The sequence below is a fragment of the Mus caroli genome, chromosome 3 (assembly GCF_900094665.2).
Source record: "Mus caroli chromosome 3, CAROLI_EIJ_v1.1, whole genome shotgun sequence".
Lineage (NCBI taxonomy): Eukaryota > Metazoa > Chordata > Mammalia > Rodentia > Muridae > Mus > Mus caroli.
The window spans coordinates 44,311,154-44,317,530 of NC_034572.1; the positions used below are offsets into that span (position 1 = coordinate 44,311,154).

At 42.5% G+C, this 6,377-nt stretch overlaps 1 pseudogene; it reads right to left on the reverse strand.

Moving 5' to 3' along the window:
- Nucleotides 1–3,142: 3,142 nt before the first annotated feature.
- On the reverse strand, nucleotides 3,143–3,522 carry LOC110291810 (annotated as a pseudogene).
- Between the last annotated feature and the right edge of the window lie 2,855 nt (nucleotides 3,523–6,377).

A 6,377-nucleotide genomic window follows, 5' to 3' on the forward strand; every position in this document is an offset into this window, starting at 1 on the left:
GACCTTGACATACATACCTTTAATCCCAGCACTTGGGAAGCAGAGGCAAGTGGATGGCTCTGAGTTCCAGGACAGCCAGGGCTACATACACAGAGACCATGTCTCAAAAAAAGAAAGAAAGAAAGAAAGAAAGAAAGAAAGAAAGAAAGAAAGAAAGAAAGAAAGGAAGGAAGAAAGGAAGGAAGAAAGGGAGAAAGGGAGAAAGGGAGAAAGGGAGAAAGGGAGAAAGGGAGAAAGGGAGAAAGGGAGAAAGGGAGAAAGGGAGAAAGGGAGAAAGGNAAGAAAGAAAGAAAGAAAGAAAGAAAGAAAGAAAGAAAGAAAGAAAGAAAGAAAGAAAGAAAGAAAGGAAGAAAGGAAGGAAGGAAGAAAAAAAAGAAAGCCCAAAGACACAAAATGTCTTGAAATGGGAAATTATATGAATGTAGAACAGATTAATCATTGCTTGAGATTGAGATGGGGATGAGAATATGGGTGTAATATAAAAGGACAACACACAACACAAGGATCCTTACTATAATGGACTGCTCTTTCATGACTATATCAAGGTTAATATTCTGTTTGTGATTTTGTGCTATAGCTTCTCCAGATATACTGGGCCAAACTGGGTAAATGAATAGTAGCATTTTTGGTATTTTTTCTTATAGCTGCATGTGAATATAATCATCTCAAAACAAAAGGTTTATTTAAAAAAAAAAAAAGAACTGAAATATGTCAACATGTAGGTTTTAGGACTCTAGATGAATTGAAAACTCTGTCCCAGAAATTCAACTGTTGATAGATAATGAAAGTATAGCAAAGTAAAAACAAAATTCTAGGCCTTTAGGCCCAGGCTTGGGAATGTGACCTCTGTGACTCATTGCTCCAAGGTATGCTAATCATAAAACAGATAGGACATTCCTCCACCCACCCACTTCCTGGGTTCAAAGAGTGTTCATTCAAAGAAAGTCACCCTGAACATTGCTGGAACCCATTATGCAAATGTGCTATTGTTAGGGGCTCTTAGAAACTGTCTTGAGAGATAACCTGCACAATTACCAGGTATTCCTTGTAACTCTTGTGACTTTGCACTTCCTTGGGACTATTAACTGGTATCTTTNGTATTTTCCAACAACGCCCTCCCCACTTCCTTGAGTTGTGGTCTCTCCCTTTAAATACCCCCTTATCCAGCTACTTGGGGCACCACAGTCCTCTACCCCTGCGTGGTGTATGACCGTGGGCCTGAGAACGCTCTGGAATAAAGTTTGCAGCAAGACCGTTTCTTGTGGGTGATTTGGGGTGTCGCTTCTCCTGAGTCAGAACGTGGGGGAGTCCTCACATTGTGGGACTTTCAATAACAGCAAGCAGTAATACTTTTCACATCCTTCTAAAAATTATCTAATAATTATATACACTTAGTGTATATATCGTCTAAAAGTAATTCCATGTATCCAAGAAGGAATGTTGTTAGCAGAAAGAATGAACAGCACAAGAAAAAGAACAACACAATGCTGACAAATGGTTTTCACCACAGCCCTCCTCAACATTGCTTCTTTATTTATTGCATGCCTCTTCAAGTGATTGTGTATATGTATTATACGCAGAAACCAACCTAGGAGGAATGCTGTGTGGTAGAGACAAGATGACCATATACCATGTGTATAAATAAAAGTAAAAGTTAGAATTCCAACTAAAACTATTCAACACAATGTATTGTACATCCTTACACAGAAAACCAAAAATGAACAAGTAAAGCAACATAAAGGAGAAGGAGCTTATTGAGGCTCACAGTTTGAGGGTTCACAGTCCATCATAGCAAAGGAAGCATGGCAGCAGGAGTATGGGGCAGTTGGTCACATTGCATCACAGCTTGGCAGGCTTAGCTCTAATTTGAAATACGTGCACCCAAAATTTTCTGTGTAACATATGAGGTACCTCAAGAGCCAGAATCTATCTGGAGACATTCTTGTTCTCCTTCCAACCTCAGCTTTAACTTATACTATAAGGTGTTTGGGTTTGTCTGTAGGCCACAAAAACAAACAAACAAAAAACTGTCATCTCTTGATGATCTTTAGGACCTATTGTGTGGACCCTGATTTATTCTGCCATAAAAGGGAATTCTCTTGTTCATGATGCCCATGACATGCAGAACAGGCTAGAGGGAGCTGTGAGCAGAGGACTCTGGGATCTCTGATACCTGAAGTATGATTTGGAGGAGAAGGTGTGCATTAGTAGAGGCAAAGTGCCCTTAAGAGCTACTGCAGTGGTTCTCAGACTTCCTAATGCTGTGACCCTTTAATACAGTTCTTCATGTTGTAGAGACTTCCAAAACAAAATTATTTTTCTTGATCCTACATGTCTATACTTTTGCTCCTGTTATGAATCATATACTTCTATACTTTTGGAGATAGAAGTTTGCAAAGGGGTTGTGACCACAGGTTTAAAAACACTGAGCTACACAGCCTTTTCACCTTATAGGGATACTGTGACAACAGGAACATCATAAAGACCGAAAGGGTGACAGACATCTACTGAGAAAGTGTCATGGTTAATCTTAATTGTCAACTTCACAGTATCTAGAAGCATCTAGGAGTCAAACTTCGGGGTGAGCAAGAATTTCTAATTTGGGTTAATTGTCTTGAGAAGACCCATTCAACATGGGCACCATTCACTTAAAGAGACAGGAGAGAGAAAGAGAGAGAGAGAGAGAGAGAGAGAGAGAGAGAGAGAGAGAGAGAGAGAGAGAGAGAAGCACAGCATTTGTCTCTCCCTGTTTCCTGACTGTGGATGCAATGTGACCAACTGCCCCATGAGCCTAGTGCCGTGTTTCCTTACTATGGTGGACTGTGTACCCTCAAACTGTGAGCCTGAATAAACTCCTCCTCCTCACACTGTTTTGTCAGATATTTAGTCAGAGCAACTGAAAACGTAACTAACACAGAGAGTAAATACTACATTCCTCAAAAGTGACCCGATTCTCCTTTACTACATGTTTTCCATAGATATCTCTGACATATTAAGAAGTATTGCAAACAACTGATAGAGGAATATATTTATTTTTCCTCCTCAAGACAATTGTGCTTGTATTAAGGCTTCAATTTGAATTGCTCTGTTGGAAAAATGAGAGAGTACAAGTGAGTCTGTAAAAATGGGCATTGCTCACTGTCTACTTAGAATCAATAGACTGCGGAATAGACTGGATCTGTTGCTTTAGATGAGAACCTTCTTTGCAGGTAACAGAACAGGCAATGACCGGTCTGAAGACTCCACAGGCCTGTCCTAAAGGCTGCTTGGGGCAGACAGAAATACATAGGGAACATTCTTGTCTTTGCACAGCAGAGTGGGGTGCAGGATGATCTCCAAGGGCTCAGCATCTGTTATCATCACAATGAACTCAGAGATGCCTCTGTTGAGGATTTTGGTGGCTTCACTGGCTCCTTTTTAAAGCTACTTGTAGTTACACAGTTGTGGAGCAAGGTCTAGCAGCTTCTTGGTGAGGTGGGAATCTGCCTTTGGATTCACATCAGCCTTGGTAATGGCCACCATGCTCTGGCCTCACCTTGACTTGAGAACAGCCCACCTCAGACAGACTGAAATGCTGAGCAGGAAAAGGAGCAGAAATCACTTCTAATTTTTACTTTTCAAATTAAGATACTTAGAGGAAAATCACAACATCTCTAGAACTCATTTTTTTTTCAAACCAACAAAATTAGACTAAATCAGAATTTGGAAACGGGTCCCTTGTCTATAGACATCACTTGAAAAGCAGGTGACAATGGAGAAGGCAATGGAAGTAATTTGATTACTATCCATAATTAACTAAGTTTAATTCACATTGAGCCAAGCATGGTAAGTTTATTTGAGTAGTCATAGACTGTATACTGTTCCCTAAAGTTATTTTAAAAAGGAAATTACCAATTAGTGCTTCTCAGCCACGTTAGAAATGTGGGTTAGGAAAGGCACCGGCTGTCTATTGCTATGTAACAAATTAGGCTAATTGTGATTACTATAGGTCAGGAATTCCAAAGAGGCTAAGCTTGGGAATTCTCACAGTCTTTAATACAGTCCCTTCTCAATGTCCACCAGGATGGAGTCATGTGAATGAATCCTTGCCTGGAAATGTCAAAGTGCTCAGCCACATGACCTGCTATTGACAGAAAGCTGTTTCTTCTCACAAGAACTAGGGATGCTGGAGGGTAAAATAGCACTTAGCTTTCTGTATCTTGAAAGATCAAGATAACAGCTACAATGTTCTCAATGACAAATTCTCAGAAGTTATTCACACAATCACAAATCCACTGTACTCTATCACACCCGTGTTTAGAAAGGAACTATGCATGGGCTCAGTATCCAGAAGGGAAGACCACTAGGAACTATTGTGAACGCTGACTACCACATACCACCCTCATGGGCCCTCTCTGATATAATGTTTTATAAATAAGAAATTTTAGAATTACTACTAATGACACTGAAATACATCTATTAAAAAATACACCTAATGTTATACATATGTACAGCACAATGCTTTCACAAAAAAAGATACTGGCTGCTTAAGGTATCTATATCCTAATCCTTGGATCCCAGATTATATTACCTAATAAGGGCAAAGAAATTTTGAAGATATGAATAATTTAAAGCCTTGAAATAAAAATAATATTTTTGATTCTCTGAGTTGTCCTAATATCCCAGAGCAAAATTTAACAATATTTTTGGCTGTGGTTAAAGTTGGTCTTTTAAGAAAGGGAGAGTCCATCCTTTTGTCTTAGCTCCAAACTTTGTCTCTGTGACTCCTTCCATGGGTGTTTTGTTTCCTAGTCTAAGGAGGAATGAAGTATCCACACATTGGACTTCCCTTTTCTTGATTTTCTTGTGTTTTGCAAATTGTATCTTGGGTATTCTAAGTTTCTGGGCTAATATCCACTTATCAAGGATGGACTATCCAGAGACTACCACACCTGGTGATCATCACATAATCATCCACCAAACCCAGACACTATTGCATATGCCAAAAAGATTTTGCTGAAGGGACCCTGGTGTAGCTGTCTCGTATGAGGCTATGCCAGTGCCTGGCAAATACAGAAGTGGATGCTCATAGTCATCTATAGGATGGAACACAGGGCCCCCAATGGAGAAGCTAGAGAAAGCACCCAAGGAGATGAAGGGGTCTGCAACCCTATAGGTGGAACAACAATATGAACTAACAAGTACCCCCAGAGTTTGTGTCTCTAGCTGCATATGTAGCAGAAGATGGCCTAGTTGGCCATCACTAGGAAGAGAGGCCCCTTGGTCTTGCAAACTTTATATGCCTCAGTACAGGGGAATGCCAGGGCCAAGAAGCAGGAGTGGGTGGGTAGAGGAGCAGGGTGTGGGGAGGGTATAGGGAACTTTCAGGATAGCATTTGAAATGTATATAAAGAAAATATCTCCGACCAGCACCGGGGTAGCTAGGGTGCAGAGTCTGCTGACACCCGCCAGCTACTCACAACACCAGCCACGGGATCTTAAGACTTCAGGTAATCTGGCCACCCTCCTGGCCAGAGGACAGGTCTCTGCCCGGCCCGGGAGCCCTTTGCCTCAGGATCAACAGAAGCCATCTTGGTTCTGGGACTCCGCTGAACTTAGTCTGCACAGGTGAGAATGTGCACCACAGAAGCTGACAGCTTCTGGGACAGGCGGGAGCCACAGAGCCTCTGAGGCAGCACCCTTTTTGGGCCACAGACGTCCGGCCACCCTCCAGGCCAGAGGACAGGTGTCCGCCCTGCCCGGGAGCCCTTTGCCTCAGGATCAGGGGAAGCCATCTTGGTTCCAGGACTCCACTGAACTTAGTCTGCACAGGTGAGAGTGTGCACCACAGAAGCTGACAGCTTCTGGGACTGGTGGGAGCCACAGAGCTACTGAGGCAGCACCTTTTTCGGGCCCCAGACATCCAGCCACCTTCCTGGCCAGAGGACAGGTGTCCACCTGGCCCAGGAGGCTTTTGCCTCTAGATTGGCAGTAGCCATCTTGGTTCCGGGACTCCACCGAACATAGTCTGTACAGGTGAGAGTGTGCACCACACAAGCTGACAGCTTCTATGACCCGCCAAAGCAACACAGCTTCTGAGAAAGGTCCTGTTTTGGGCCTTCATCTTCGGTCAGGAGGAGGTCCAAACACCAGGTATCTGTGCACTTTCCCTGTAAAAGGAGAGCTTGCGTGCAGAGACTGCTTTGAACACTGAAACTCAGAGGAGAGAGCCTGTCTCCCAGGCCTACTGATAGAGGCTAACAGAATCACCAGAAGAACAATCTCTAAACAGAGACAACTATAACAACTAACCCCAGAGATTACCAGATGGCGAAAGGTAAACGTAATAAACTTACTAACAGAAACCAAGACCACTCACCATCATCAGAACCCAGCAC